Source organism: Zootoca vivipara, chromosome 2, assembly GCF_965207765.1.
Source record: "Zootoca vivipara chromosome 2, rZooViv2.hap1.1, whole genome shotgun sequence".
Taxonomy (NCBI): domain Eukaryota; kingdom Metazoa; phylum Chordata; class Lepidosauria; order Squamata; family Lacertidae; genus Zootoca; species Zootoca vivipara.
Genome location: NC_142584.1, coordinates 36,231,870 through 36,248,187, shown reverse-complemented (window position 1 = coordinate 36,248,187; position 16,318 = coordinate 36,231,870). Strand labels below are relative to the sequence as shown.

At 48.1% G+C, this 16,318-nt stretch overlaps 1 long non-coding RNA gene across 1 annotated transcript in view; it reads left to right on the top strand.

Annotated features, from left to right (window-relative positions):
• The first annotated feature begins 279 nt into the window (after positions 1 to 279).
• The window catches only part of LOC148686812 (uncharacterized), a 60,068-nt gene continuing 44,029 nt past the window's right edge, over positions 280 to 16,318 (top strand). Inside the window, exon 1 of the long non-coding RNA XR_015948059.1 lies at positions 280 to 531. This is a non-coding gene — a long non-coding RNA (uncharacterized LOC148686812). The remainder of the gene's footprint in view (positions 532 to 16,318) is intronic.

Below are 16,318 nucleotides of genomic sequence, written 5' to 3'. Positions count from 1 at the left end.
AACAGCAGAAGTGCTCAGTTATAAGCATAGGCAAGTTTGACCTTTTTCCTTCCTGTGCCACTTTCACATGTTTTTCTCTCTCTCCATAATTCCATTCCATTTCTGCATTCGCCTACACATTTTTTAATCCTGTGTATTAAAGTAGGCATTTCAAAACAATTTTTTAAATGTGTGCTGCATCTCAAAATATTTTGACTCAAAATATGTATTTAAAGTAGCCTCTCTCTTTTTTCTTAAACTGCAATTTTTTAAAATAAATTTAGCATGCTGTCTCAGAACATTCAGAGAGTGGGAAATCTTCCAGGGCACCCAGGCTGCCCATTGGTCCTTCCGAGACCAGGAGGGTTAACCATCAAGGGCTTCCTGGCTGAGCTTGGATCTTGTGTGTACAGCAACGGCAACAGTCTTCCCAGCTCCAGTGAGTTCTTTGGTTCTGACTTCTGGCTCAGAACTTTGCCTCTCATTCCCTGGCACAACTCCTGATTCCTGGATTCCCTCTGACTACACCCTGAAAGACCTGATAAATATCAGGTATGCTTTGGATGAAAAGCTGATTTGAAAAATAATAATGTTTGTATTGCTTGCTGCCTTGGGCTCCTTTGGGAGGAAGGGCGGGATAGAAATTTAATTACCAATAATAATTATTATTTACACAGGCATTCTTTTGATCTCTTGATCCGAATCTTCTGTTTTGATTCCTGTGTTTTTAAAAATTAGGATTCTTTTATTGTGTATTTTAACTATCATGTTTACATTTCAGTGTTTTAATAGGATTGTGTTGTTGTATATTTTAAGTATGGATGTTTATAGTTTAATGCTGTGTAACTGTTGTTTTTTTACAATATTTTACATAAATAACTCTGCAATTGCCAATGTAATATATTTACCCTGTATTACACAATGCAATTCAAATAATTATCTGGCTGCCTGCATATATAGAATCACAGTATTGTAGAGTCGGAAGGGACCAAGAGGGTCATCTAGTCCAAGCCCCTGAAATGCAGGGATATTTTACCCTATGTGGGGCTCGAACCCATGACCCTGAGATTAAGAATCTCATGCTCTCCAGACTGAACTATCTTCTCCATGTGTGTGTGTGTGTTGTATCAAACAACCAAAGTTTTCAGAGAAATGCAGCATACTCCTTTTCCTTTTCCTTTTCTTTCCCCCCTGCTTGATCTGGGTGAAATACACTCCACACAAACACACATTTGACTTCTGTGCCATCTTTGCATCCATTCCATTTATGTTACAGTGGTACAGTGGTTAATTCATTCTGGAGGTCCGTTCTTAACCTGAAACTGTTCTTAACTTGAGACACCACTTTAGCTAATGGGGGTTCCTGCTGCCGCCGCACTGCCAAAGCACGATTTCTGTTTTCATCCTGAAGCAAAGTTCTTAACCTGAGGCATGATTTCTGGGTTAGCCGAGTCTGTAACCTGAAGCATCTGTAACCTGGAGCACCTGTAACCCGAGGTACCACTGTACTGTGAGAGAGGACACATACTATACTAGATATCAATGACGTATGCTTGCCTTGTGTTGTACGTGGAACCTTAAGCATGAAATTCAGGCTTCACACGTGTTCATAACAAGCATAAATAATCCCATGCAAGCTTCTTCAGAAATTAGTCCCATTAAATTCAATGGGGCTTGCAAAGCAACCGTCCCCACCTGGCGCTCTTTAGAAGCTCTAGACTACAACTCCCATCAGTGCGTTCTAGAACCTCATGGTGTTCTTGAACTCCCTGGTGCTTTCTGGAAGTTTTGGACTACAACTCCCATTAGCCCCTGCTATGGACTACATCTGGAGGGTACCAGGTTGCTGAACCCTCGTGCATAGGATTGCAGGCTCAATTCGTTTTGTTAAACAGGGTTCTATATGGTTCACTGGCACAGGTCTTGAACCAAGCCTACACCAGGCTTTCTCCTAGGCCAAATAGATATAGGAGCCTGAAAGCTACCGTGTTTCCCCTTTTTTAAGACACCGTCTTATAACTTTTTTCCCTCAAAAAACACAAGGTGTCTTATTTTCAGGGGATGTCTTAATTTTTTATTACCATTTTTATTATGGACCCACCCTGGGGAGCAACTTCCTTTAAAAAGAGACAAGGAAAAAAGCAAAGGCAGCGGTGAGGGAGACACTTTGTGCATGCTCAGAGACCACCCCATCCCCAGCTATAAACCCACCCCGGTTTTCCAAGACGCCTTTTCCCCGGCACTGGACTGGCGGGGGGGATGTGAAGGGGGTGTCTCTGTGCATGCTCAGAGGCAGCCTCGTCCCGGGCGCCGCTATGGGAGTGGAGGGCACTCACCTAACCATGACCCAGATCCCGGCCATGACGCGGCGGCGTGCGCCGGCAGCGGACTGAGCCGGAGCCCCTGGTGCAGGCCAGCGTTGAGCTCACTACCGGCCCCGCCGAGCACAGCCACGGGCCCATCGCCCAGCCCGCCCGCCTGCCTGCCTCCCGCTTCCCTGCCCACAAAATTCCGGCGGCGGGCCATGCAGCCCATGCCGCTCCAGCAGAGCGGAAGGGGCCAGCAGCGCTTCCGCCGCCGTCCGCACCCCGGCGCCACGGAAGGACCCGCGAGCCTCCCGCCACCGCTCTGCCTTGGGCCATGCGGCCCACAACATTCCGGCGGCGCGGATGGGGCCAGCAGGGCTCCCGCCGCCGCTCTGCCTTGGGCCATGCGGCCCACAACGTTCCGACGGCGCGGATGGGGCCAGCAGCGCTCCCGCCGCCGCCCGTCACTCTGGCAGGTCCAGCGGGGCTCCCGCCGCCGCTCTGCCTCGGGCCATGCGGCCCACAACGTTCCGGCGGCGCGGATGGGGCCAGCAGGGCTCCCGCCGCCGCCCGTCACTCTGGCAGGGCCAGCGGGGCTCCCGCCGCCGCTCTGCCTCGGGCCATGCGGCCCACAACGTTCCGGTGGTGCAGAAGGTCCAGCGGGCCTCCGGCCGCCGCTCTGCCTCGCCGCTCTGGCTGGTCACTCCGCCCGGTGCTGCTGGACGTTCCGAGCGCTCGGTGCTGCGGAGCGCTCCACTCTGCAGCCGCCTGTTCCGGCGGCGGGGCGGCAGGCCTCCTCGGCCGGGCCAGGAAGAGGCCAGGCCGCTGGCTGGGCGCTCCACCCGGCGCTGCTGGGCGCTCTGAGCGCCAGGCGCTGCTGGGTGCTCTGAGCGCTCGGCGCTGCAGAGCGCTCCACTCTGCAGCCGCCTGTTCCGGCAGGTGGCTCGCCGCTGCAGCAGCTGGTTCCAGGCCCCGCTGGCTGGCTGGGTCCCGCTGGCTGGCTGGGGCGCTTGGCGGTCTCGCTGTATATGGTATGAGAGGTATGTCTTATTTTCGGGGGGTGTCTTAGATATAGCAACTCCTAAAAAATGCTGCCATGGCTTACTTTATGGCTACGTATTAAAAAAGGGGAAACACGGTAAATAAGTCTGTTGACAGTTAATTCAATGTGCCTGACTACAACACATGCCTCATATCCCCTGAAATATTGTTTATGCTGTCAAGTACATGCAGAACTCCAATTTTGTGACTGAGGATGGAAGGCTCTGAAAGATATACAAGTGTCCAGGTCCCTGAAGGATGCAGTAAAGATGTCAGCAATAGTGCTAATTCGCACCTCATTACTGAAGCGTGCATAGCTAACTCTAAAGAAGGAATTGCCCTTGAGTGGCTGTACTCACACATAGCCAAATACACAGTTCCTGGGAGGTTTCCGACAAGTGTAAATGAGCTGTTCTAATTCCTGTGAAATCTCACGGGAAGAGCATTGTTCCCTTTACAAATAACAGGGCTCCGGGGGACCTGATCCCTCCATTTGCAAACAAGCACACACCTTTAGCTGAGCAGAAGTAAAAGAAGCAAATATTGTGGGCTCTTCAATCAATATTTAGTGAAGACATATCTTATCCACCTTCTTAAACAATTCCCTGCGTTATTAGCCCTGAAGAATAGAAGGGAGAGCTACTTCTTTGCCAAGTATTTACCAGAGCCGTTTGTGCATGACCCCCCCATTAGCGAAGCTACACAAACTCTCAAATGTGCTGAATGATGTCTCAGCAAGTAGTACTTCCCAAGACACTTTTAAGATGGCAGCCCATAAGCCAGGGTGATGCTATCAAACACTGCAATGCAGCCTACACCACTCTAGGCTTTACCCTAGTTCCTGGAAGTAGGCATTACCTTACTTCCCAGAAAGTTGCTACAGATGCAGGGAAAAGCAAGAGTGTGTGATCCACCCACATACCGTAGACCAAAACGTCTCACATTACTCCAAATGTACATCCAAGAGCAGTGATGAAGCAACCTCTATCAGTCCCATGTCCAGTTTTGGGGGACTGTTGCACAAGAGGTCCTCAGTGGAACCCCTCCTCCTCCTCCTCCTCTCTGGCAATGCTCACTTCCTCTCAGCATAACTCTGTGGTGTGTGAGTTTTAGGCAGGCATCCCCAAACTTTGGCCCTCCAGATGTTTTGGACTACAATTCCCATCTTCCCCGACCACTGGTCCTGTTAGCTAGGGATCATGGGAGTTGTAGGCCAAAACAACTGGAGGGCCAAAGTTTGGGGGTGCCTGGTTTTAGGTAATAAATGTAAAGGTAAAGGTGACTATGGGGTGCGGCACTCATCTTGCTTCAGGCCGAGGGAGCTGGTGTTTGTCCACAGACAGCTTTCCAGGTCATGTGGCCAACATGACTAAACCGCTTCTGGTGCAACAAGACATCGTGATGGAAGCCAGAGTGCACAGAAATGCCATTTTCCCCACTGCAGTGGTACATATTTATCTACTTGCACTGGTATGCTTTCAAACTGCTAGGTTGACAGAAGCTGGGACAGAGCAACGGGAGCTCACCCTGTTGTGCGAGTTTGAACCACTGACCATCCAGTTGACAAGCTCAAGAGGCTCAGTAGTTTAGACCACAGCACCACACGCGTCCCTAGTAAAACTCACCGTGAAAGTTTTACTACATACACAAGAACTTTATTTTATTTGAGTGAGCATTCAGATGTGACATCCCACCAACCACACCTGAAATCTGAAGTGGCACAGTATGGAATTCTACCACCTCACTCACTGTAATGTGTACAAAATGCCTCAGTTCTCTTTTGATGAAGCAACATGTGCTCTCGTTGCTGCGGATGAAGGAGGAGGATAAGCCACAATTCATTCAGAAAGGACTTGCAGCATTGTAATCATTTGAATCAAAGTGTATTCAGGTAACTTCAGGCAGATAGACAAATCAACCCTAAGGTCAAAGGGAAGGAAATATGAACACAGTAAGAAGGCAGTGCTTGACCCAGGGCTTTTTTTTCAGCTGGAACTTGCAGGAACTCAGCTTCGGCCATTCTAAGAGAACAAGGGAGGCAACACCTCTTTCTAGAAAAATAGCACTGGCTTCACCTGCAATTTATCCACCTTTTAAAGTGCTGCTTTCCAGATACAGGGTTGTGAACGCTACGGGTTATGCATTTTCGGGTTGTGCTCCACGCCAAACCCGGAAGTACCGGAACAGGTTACATCCGGGTTTCGCCACTTGTGCGTGCGCAGAAATGCAAAATGACATCATGTGCAGAAGCACCAAATCGCGTCCCGCGCATGTGCAGACACGGCGTTGCGGGTTGCGAACGCTGCAGGTTGTGAACACGCCTCCCGCATGGATCACGTTCACAACCTGAGGTATGACTGTATGTTACATTTGATCACACATACCTTCCACCTTGAAGCTTTCTTCATTTTTATTTTTGAAAATATGAGTGTTTTGCTTGACTAAATTGATTTCTAGGCAAACTATGAAGGCAATCATACCAAAACAAGCAGTGTGTACCTTGGGCATACCTAGTACATGTGTGTTGCTATGAATGTGCAGCCAGTAAGGTAACCTTTGGCATCTGTTTATCATCTCGTTTGTGCCCACACAGAATGTTTAACTTAAAACTAGATGCATATCATGTTTTTAAGAGAGCGCACTATGTGCCCTGCATTTAAAGGGAACTGTACAAATGGGGGAAATTGCACTCAGCAGTGCGCAGATGCTTGGAAGTATGGGCAACAGCCAATTGACACACATCCAACTGATGCATAATCCATTGTGTCGAACCCAGAAGTGACTTTAAAAGTGGCAAAAACAACCCTAAAAGAACCCAGAAAGGGCAAAAAATGTGTAAAAACAGCAATCACACAAGCCTTTGCAAGTGCAATCCTAGGGGCCCTTGGAGAGTTTGAGCAAGGAGACTGAGAGCCATCATTGCTACCATTCGTGCCCATCTGGTAAGTGCTGCTGGGTTTTTTTAAGGGGTTTTCAGGGGTTTCCAGAGGTTTAGAGGGTGTTTGTAGGCTTTTCCAGTGGTGTTTCAAATATACATGATTTCACTTATGCATATGGTGCCTTGTAATGTAACCCCAGCATAAACTGGGAATTATGTAATAACTCATGGATGTAATAACCTATTGATCTATGGTTGCAGGGTTTGTGCCCTGACAACCGTATCTTCAGCAGAAAGATACAGGAGAAATGCTGTTCCAGTTAGAAGGAAGTTTTTGCCATTAAGAGGCACCAGTTCAGCAAAGGCTATTGGTAGTTGCTTTTTTTCCTCCTTGTATTCAGAGAATCTGGTTTGAATAAATGGATTTGTAGAGCTGATTGCAATTTATTTAAGATTGGGAGGGGGAAAGAGAGAATTATAACCCTATTATTTTTTCCAGCCATTGCCCTCTAGGAAAAACATTTTGCTGAAATGGGAATAGCATTTTTTGCCAAAAGCAAAAGACTCTGGCTGTTTTCTACTATTGAGGAAACGTAACAGGAATAAGTCAACAGTATCCAACATGAAGAAGAAGAAGAAGAAGAAGAAGAAGAAGAAGAAGAAGAAGAAGAAGAAGAAGAAGAAGAAGAAGAAGAAGGAAGAAGAAGCATCCTCCTGGGATAATATAAAGCTGATCTTGGAGCTGCGAAAGGTTGAGCAGAAATTCCCTAGGATGTGATTTATGCCCGTCCCCTCCTGTTCTGCCAACAATCCAGTCAGCTCAGAACAGAATATGCAACAGGCTGCAAGAGCATCTCCAAAGTAAATGGGGTTGGGTTTTTTGTTTTGTTTTTGTCCTCTGAACAGACATTTGTGCTAATGAAAGAAAAGTCTGGCAGGATCAGAGGCAACCTCGATTTGTTATTCCTGCCAAGAGCTGTTCAGACAACCGCAATCTTAGCAGGAGCTTTTTCTTCTTCTTCTTCTTCTTTCCATTATGCTCTTCCAAGATAACACTCCAGAGAGGAGACACAATCCAGCCATCCAGCTGTGATAACTAGGTGATGGGTCCAGTAAATGCTGTAAGAAGGTAGGAGTCGTTCCAAGGTTAATTTGCTGATGAATGGCTCTGAATTCCAGTCTGTTCCTTTCTGAATTTCCGCTTAATGGAAACGTGCCTGAAGTTTAAGCAACATGCAGTTACCTAGGAGTAAGCCAGCCAGCCAGCACATTACAATCCTGTGCATGTCTACTCAAAAGTAAGCCACACCAAGTATAAGATTGCAACCTCAGTTATGTCTTCTGTGGTCCACCTAGCAAGATGAGATTATGGATGGAAGATTAATAGTAGTCACATGCTAGCTAATTCAATACAGTATGGCTGAGTACAGGCAATTATTCGGAGCAATATGAGCAGCTTTCCCCTTGCAGCTACTGTGGGATTAGCTCTGTTCCAGCACTGGTAGCTTGGTAGATGTACAGATTTGATGCCGGGGTGGGGGAGCGCTGTTGGGGGAAAGTTTTTTTCTCTCCCCTAAACCCTAATTTTAGCTGGTTCCTCTGACCACAGTGAACACTGATGAGAGGATGGTGAAATTAGCCAGACAAAAAGAAAATGGCTAGAGTTGAATTTCTTCTGGCTTTAAACTGAAAGCTCCAATCCACCACTACACTCAGAGCATAGAGAGGCATGTCTCTATCCCTATGACCGCACCCTACATGCTTTCCACAGGAAAAGGGAGAGCCAATGAGCTTTTTAATTCCAGAACAGGGGCTGCAATGAGAGCATGCCACACTGAGTGTCCAGCAACAACTTAAAGAGGCATGGGGCAATGGCAGAATCAATATCTCTTGGCATTGCTAGGCTAGGCACTCTCCTACACACAGGCAAAGGCCTGGCCAGGGTGGTCGTCCTCTTATATTCTTGCTGGGATTGACAAGGCATCTGACCCTTGCCTGAATCTCATAGCTCTCCTGACAGGTGATTTGGTCTGCAGCCACAGCGTGGAAATACAGTGGTACCTCTGGTTAAGAACTTAATTCATTCCGGAGGTCCGTTCTTAACCTGAAACTGTTCTTAACCTGAAGCACCACTTTAGCTAATGGGGCCTCCTGCTGCCGCGCCGGAGCATGATTTCTGTTCTCATCCTGAAGCAAAGTTCTTAACCCGAGGTACTATTTCTGGGTTAGCGGAGTCTGTAACCTGAAGCGTTTGTAACCTGAAGCGTTTGTAACCCGAGGTATCACTGTAAAGGAGGATACCAGGCACTCTACTATTCAAATTAGGCCCCAGGGTTTTTCTTACCTTCCCCTTCTCAGTTAAGTAATCACTTTTAATCTAGCATGTAAAATTTCAAAACTTTCTTATTTCTTAATTTGAGCAAGTAAACCACTGCTCTCACTTCATTACAAACAGTATTTCTACCTGCAACACTCAGGAGCAAAACTGCTCCTCTTCCTTTCACAGATATTCTGTTGCCATTTGCAAACTGTAGCTGTCTCTGATTAGTTATCATTTAACTCTTGGAGGAAATAATTAGCATCACACATAATGTGCATAGAAGCTGTTGAATCAATTAACCAACTAGAAGGATTACTGTTAATAGCACCGGTTTTCCTATAACTTGATATTGCTGGATAGTTCTGATGAACTGCAAAAGCATTTTCAGTTTGCTTTCTGTTGCCACCCTGGAACTTTTCTTTATTAGTGCCACTTTGTTTTGTACGATTCCTTGCAAATGAAGGGAAACAACTTTTATGCTTGTATATGTTGATAATATAAATTTGGTTACTGAGAACAAACAAGATTGTACAAAAACAAGATTGGGCACAGGCCTGGCCAGGACATAGGCGTCCTGACAGTTACAAAGGTTGCTTGGTTGATTAACAGCTGTTGGGAACTTCAAGGTCCCTGCTCTCCATTCTGATGGACTTTGTACTGGACCTGGAGACTCCAATAGAGAGCATTCCACGTCAAGAAGGAGGGCAAGTGGGCACTCTATCAAATGACAGGGCAGGAGCTGCATGGAGCAGGACCTTTTTACTGCTGGTGCCCATTGTATGCTTCGCTCTTCCAAGACCTGCTCTCTTTTGGCCTGTATTTCAGAGCTTTATAATTTAGGAAGACTTTGGAAGAACTAGTTGACAAGTCTTATCAGTCGCTGACGCATGAGCAGATTTTATTTGCTTCAAATTGGCCCCACTGGCTAGCCCTGGGTCTCATAGTTGCTGGGCCTGAGTTGCCCTACCCTTACATTTAGTCTTGGGTTTGCAATTTTGGGAGAGGGGAGACTTTGGCACTGGGGAGCAGGCAGGCTGGCGAGGCCCCCTAGATTTAGAGGCCCGAGTTGCCCTGCCCATGCATGAAGTCTTGGGTTTGCAATTTTGGGAGAGGGGAGATTCCCTGCTGGGGAGCAGGCAGGCTGGTGAGGCCCCCTAGATTTAGAGGCCCTAGGCTTCCGCCTACTTAGCCTATACATAAATCCGGCACTGATTATTAGGACTTGTGATGGAATTTTCTGTCTGCCACCTTGCAAGAGCAAGGTGCCCTGAAAAGCAGTTTATAAACCTCTTGATTGATACATCTGTCCAATACAGAGGCAATTAACATACCGGTAGTGCCTTCCAGATTCTGCTAGACTCCAGCCTCCATTACCCACCACCACCATGATCAAGGGTCAGGGATTATGGGAGCTGCAGTCCAACACCACATTTGCTACCTGGTGGTGAAGGAGACAGAGTTACAAATCAGTTTCAGCATCTGCATGTGCCTAAATATAAAGGGTGCAGAGAGATGTTAAAGCTTCTGGAGCAGGAGGTTACAAATTTTCTGTCACCCTAAATGCCTCATGCAAAGCATCCGGGGAGGGTGGTGAGGAGAGGCATTCATTAACCCTCTGCAAGTTGCCACAAACTTTGAGCAGAAACAGCCAGAGCCTGCTTAGCATTTTTTTTCTGACTGCTAATGACAAGAAATCTGGAAGAGGCCAAGATTCAGACCTAGAAATGCTGCCAAGTAAAACACTGTCCAGGGATGATGTCCTGACAATGCAAAGTAGTCTACACCATAAAACAAACAATTGTAGAGATTAACAGGAGAGGGTGCTCGGAGCTACCGAGCAGCTCAAGCCAAGAGTTTGCTAAGGCAGTCTGAATGCAGATGCCGAGTAAACAAAAACCATCTAAAGCAGGACCCACAGATCAGTGTAAATCTTCTAAAGGCCATCTCTTAGAACACAGTCAGTTCACATACAGGGCATTTTCACACGTGACGCTGAAAGGCCATTGAGCATTTCTCACGCTATTCGCGGGCAGGGGTTACACATCACCAAAGTGCTAGTCCGGAGACTGTTCCAATTCACTGATCAGCCAATCGGAAGAGGGAACTGCAGGCATTTGGAGCCTTCTGATCAGAAGCCTCTTAAGCCCGGGTGCTCAAGTAGTCCAGTAACTGTGGGCGGCCAAGCAGATTCCACTGTCAGTTATGCAACTCCCACAATAGCACAAGCAATACTATCCAGAGTACCCACAAGTCTCAAATTTCCTCCCCCAGAAAGGAAGAGGAAATATTCCATATCTTCCATGGGTCCCAATTTTCCAGGGACAGTCCTGGAATTACAAAAGCCATCCCAGCTTCTGATTTGATCCTGGAATGTCCCAATTTCCCCTGCTAGTGATGCTGCCATCAAGCTCGAGGAGGAGGAGGAGGAGCTGGCACCACTTCTGAGCGGTGAGGGCAGCAACAGCGAGGGAGCATTCTATTGCTTTTCCATGGCCTCTCCATAGCCGCTGCTGCCAGCCTTCCCCAGTGACTGCTGGAGAACAGGCAAGGAGGAGGAGAGGCTCCCACCGCCATGGTTCAGCCCCATGTGAAGCACCAGGGGCAGGCAGAGGGCAGGACTTCCCTGGGCAGACAGAAAGGGGGAGCAGAGTGCAAGAAGTCTTGGTTTGAAATATATATATACTTCGCGTGTCTGTTTCTAATCTTGCCCCTTTCTAAACTTTATATATTGGTGTGTGTTTTTCTTTTTGCAAATCTACCAAAGAATAAATTAAAATAAAAATGAGATCATGGGTTTTTCTAAGGATGGTGGAGGTTGTGTTTGCTGTGTGAATAGGTGGTGGCATTTTCCCTTCTGATAGGAAATGCTCTGCAGGGGTGGCAACAAAAATGGGGTGGGTGGAGAATGGCTAGTTGTGGGGGAGTGAGAAATGTCCCTCTTTTCATCTGAGGAAAGTTGGAGGGTATGATTTTCTTCCCAAATGCTGGTATACATATTTATTTGTGCCACACAAATCTGTAATGCAGTTACAAGTCTGTAATGCAGAATAGAACTCAGAAGGGCTATCTCGCATTTGTGTCCTATAAGGACAGGCCTGGTGGGAGATAAAAACCAAGGTTTGTTCCACCATCACCCTTCTTGTACCCTCATTGGCGGGACAAGAGCACGTGTCTGCCAAATGCCAAGGTATTTGGCATGCAATCTCTTGTGTCACCTCCAATTGCATGTGACAGTTGAGTGACTGGCGGGTGGTGCACTGTTTACTTTCCTGGGGCCCTTGAATCAATGGCTTTTTTCTACATCCAGATGCTTAAAGTAAACAGTCACATAATTTGTAGATCCCAAAGTGTCAAAAAGGAGCTGAAGTTTTTTCAAAGGACATTCTTAAAGAATAAAAATTTAAAAAATCAAACAATTATTTCCCTTCTCAGAGGTAAGGCAGATGGTTAAAATTATCTCTGCAACTTCCAAGCTGTAAACATTTCACTAGAAAATGGAAATGTGGTTTCTGTGGGTGAGGGCAGGGAGGGAGATGGGCCCGATAGGAAAGCGCAGATCCTAGTTAAGAGAGAGCTGGGAATGTCAAACATGCTTGACCTCCCAATCAGCAAATAAGCACATTATAAACAACATGTTTCATCGGAGCTACGCTCAGGGGAATGGGAACCCTTGTGTTTGTTTAACGTATGGGTTAGGCTGTGAATTGTTTTGTGGCCAAACACAATTAAAGCAATTGGTGAGATTTGCTAATATTGCATCGTAGCATGCTTCACTGACGCAGCATTTCACAGATGGCACCTTCCCTCTCCGGATGCAGCCACACCCACAAAGCAATGTTTGCTACAGATGTAAACACACATTGTGAGAAACAGAATTCTCGCCAAGGGCTCCCCAGGCGCAGGATAGCCATGCGCGCACCCACTGATCCCACTTCCTTCCTCTCCCCTTCCCGCTCGCCTTCCCATCCTCTCCCCTGCCTGCCTGCCTCCTCCAGCTGGGAGCACGGGGCAACGGCACATTGTCCACCTCCCGCGCCTACCACCAGACATCAGGGGAAGAGGGGAGCTGCTGCGCTGTGCTCCCGGCTGGAGGAGGCAGGCAGGGGAGAGGACAAGAAGGAGGCAGGCGAGCGGGAAGGGGAGAGGAAGGAATCGGCAAAGCGGTGCAGCAGCTCCCCCCTTCCCCCGACGGCTCGCTGTAGGTGTGGAAGTCCGAGTCGCGGGCAGGCTGTGCACCAAATGTCACCCCCCACTCAGGGATGACACCCGGAGCGATCTGTCTCCCCCCCCCCCCCGCACCCACCTTCCTCTGCCAGTGCTAAGAATTAGAAACATGGGGAAATGCTTTAAGCATCCATCATGCTTTGCTTCTGAACCTCTCCATACTGCTTAAGGGCTATTGGCACCTGACGGGGAGCTGTTGGGAAAATCTCTGGGTAATTTGCAGTAGATTAAGAAGCGTTTCTGATTCCCAATTGTGCAACAATAGCAGCAAACTCCTCCCGCACATGAATTAGATTGAGGAAGGGGGAGGGGAAACCAGGAGTGGGGTTTTGTATTAAAGAATGTGTGAGCATGGTACTGATAAAAAGATTCCTAGGCTTAGCATGAGCTCAAAAGCACCCTGTTCCCTAATTCCTAGCACATGTACGCCACTATGTGTACTTTGCTCCAGTTGGTAGACCTCAGGATTCTAGGGTGGAGGAACTAAGTAGATCCCGCATGGGCGTACCCAGGATCAAAACTAGGGGGGGCAAGGGGAGGGGCCAAGGCACGGAAGGGGAGGGGCCACAAAGTGGGCGGGAACAGCGAACTCGCGCTCCGCCGGGCTGTGCCCCTCCCTAGCAGCAGGGCTGGTGGGCGGAGGCGGAGCCCAGCCCAGCGGAGCGCGAGTTCAGCGTTCCTGCCCGCCGCGCCGCGCTCTCTGGTTCCCCGCCGCGCTTGGCCTTGCCAGAGGGCGCGACGGGGAGCTGGAGGGAGGGCGCAGCGCGGCGGGCGGGAACGGCGAACTCGCGCTCCGCCGGGCTGTGCCCCTCCCTAGCAGCAGGGCTGGTGGGCGGAGGCGGAGCCCAGCCCAGCGGAGCGCGAGTTCGGCGTTCCCGCCCACCGCGCCGCGCTCCCTGGTTCCCCGCCGCGCTTGGCCTTGCCTGAGGGCGCGCCGGGGAGCTGGAGGGAGGGTGCGGCGCGGTGCGGCGGGAATGGCGAACTCGCGCTCCGCCGGGCTGTGCTCCGCCTCTGCCCACCAGCCCTGCTTCCAGAGTAGGGCAGCTGCCCTAACTTGCCGCATGGTGGGTACGCCCTTGAGATCCCGCAAGCCTTAAGTCTCCCTGCCCCTTCTGTAACCAATCCCTGGCAAATTTATGTTTGTGATACACATAGCTGCAAACACATATTCATCACATGGTGTTAAGGTGTCCACTTCATACACCTAAAAATAATGTGTATGGTGCTTGCTTCAGCTGTGGCAGAACATTATTCTGCCAATGAATTCCAGCTCCACCCAGCATAGTCATGACCACTTTTTTTCATTGCATGAGTACAAGAGGAAAAGGAACAGATTAAATTACCATTTTAGTAACCGTGCAGCAACAGCAGAGAGGAGGCAGAATTCAGGGAAATGGAAAGCAGATGTGCTGAAAGTGGTGTCTCCTTGATATTGCAGAGAACAGAAAATGAACAGGGAAGCTTGTGTGTGTGACACACTGAATCAGCTAAAGGGTGTCTACATCCAGAGTGCAGGTGCTTCAAACTGTTACAAGACGTGTGTGTTGTATTGGCTGTTCTTTCTTGCCTGGTGGAAACTGACTGCAGGACAAGAGCTAGGGAAGAATACCCAGCAATGGATATACAGAACCTTTCAATTTGGGAAAGGTCAGGGGTGAATAATTGTGGACCTTCCAAGCCAGAAAGACCTGAGAAGCACATGCTGGGCAAAGGCCTTTTATTTGTTTTTTCAAGGGTAACAATACAAGCGAGTGCTTGTATGGGTACTTGTATGAATGACCCTTGTAGCACAATTCCCCTCCTCATCCCTGCCTGCTTGGAACCTGGATTTTTTCAATCTGACTTTGCCATTCCATTCTTCTGACCAGTCCAGGGCTCAAAGAATGAATCTGGCCCATCTGAATGTTTGCTAATTGTAGCACAGAAGCCTACTCTGCTTCTGTCTCACACCAACCCAATGTATCTCCAGATCATTTAGGGGCCCTGTGTGGTCTTTTAACTGCAATTTGGATCCACTAGGCTTTCTGCTGTTGAGAGGGCTAATTACAGTGAGGGACAAGACCACCAAATTTTGTTTCCAGCAAAGGTTTGGGATAGTGTGCTGTTTATTCAGTAGACCAACAGATGAGAGTTGTTGCCAGGAATGAGCTCCAGACATCATTTCAGAGGTATTGTTTTTTTCAAACCACATTACCTCATTGAAATTGCAAGCTATTTAAACTTGCAGCTGGATCACCTGGTTTCTTCCTCCTTCCAAAACTGTATCTAGCGCTGCATTAAAATGATTTATTGTCGTTCTCTACTGGCAATGTTTTTGGCAGTTTATTCTTCCCTTTCCAAAGGAAGAAAAGCAGCCTCATGATGCTTATGCATCACCTCCTCTTAGATTCCTTGTATGGGACACCTGGTTAGAGCATTCAATTAAACATGGACAGATGGTGGGGGTTTAACATGCATTTGCTCCTCTGACATGTCCTACTTCGCAAAAGCAACACTTGTGAGATCTGTGCCAAAAAAAACCATATACCATTTGGATGCCCAAGTGGGAGGTTGTTCTTTTACCTAACCTGTACATCCTCTCCCCCATTGACTAAGTGACATATCACAATAGAGAGGAGAGGAATGGGGGAGCAAAACTTCACCATGCATGCAAGTCTGCCCTCACATTTCCCTGGATCGCCATGACTTGACTTGATTTAACTTTTTATGGCGCTTTCCCAAGAACCAAGTTAAGCTCAAATCAGCTCATAACAACAAAAAAGCATTAACAAATACAGTGGTGCCTCGCAAGATGAATTTAATTCGTTCCGCAAGTCAATTCGTTTTGCGAAAAATTTGTCTTGCGAATCGCGGTTTCCCAAAGGAATGCATTGAAATTTCTTTTTTTGCCCATAAAGGTAAAGGTAAAGGGACCCCTGACCATTAGGTCCAGTCGTGACCGACTCTGGGGTTGCGCGCTCATCTCGCATTATTGGCCGAGGGAGCCGGCGTATAGCTTCCAGGTCATGTGGCCAGCATGACAAAGCCGCTTCTGGCAAACCAGAGCAGCACATGGAAACGCCGTTTACCTTCCCGCTGTAGCGGTTCCTATTTATCTACTTGCATTTTGACGTGCTTTCGAACTGCTAGGTTGGCAGGAGCTGGGACCAAGCAACGGGAGCTCACCCCGTCACAGGGATTCGAACCGCCGACCTTCTGATCAGCAAGCCCTAGGCTCAGTGGTTTAACCACAGCGCCACCTGGGTCCCTAGGAACACATTAATTAAATTTCAATGCATTCCTATGGGAAACCGCGATTCACAAGACGAATTTTTCGCAAAACATAATTCGTCTTGCGAGTTACCATCAGATCGCAAGATGCATTCGTCTGGCGAAAAATTCGTCTTGCAGGGCATTCGTCTTGCGAGGTACCAGTGTACAGTCGTACCTTGGAAGTCGAACGCAATCCATTCCAGAAGTCCGTTCTACTTCTGAAACATTCAGAAACCAAAGCGCGGCTTCCGATTTGGCTTCCGAAATAACTGGAACACTCATTTCTGGTTTTCAATCATTCGGGAGCTGGAACATTCA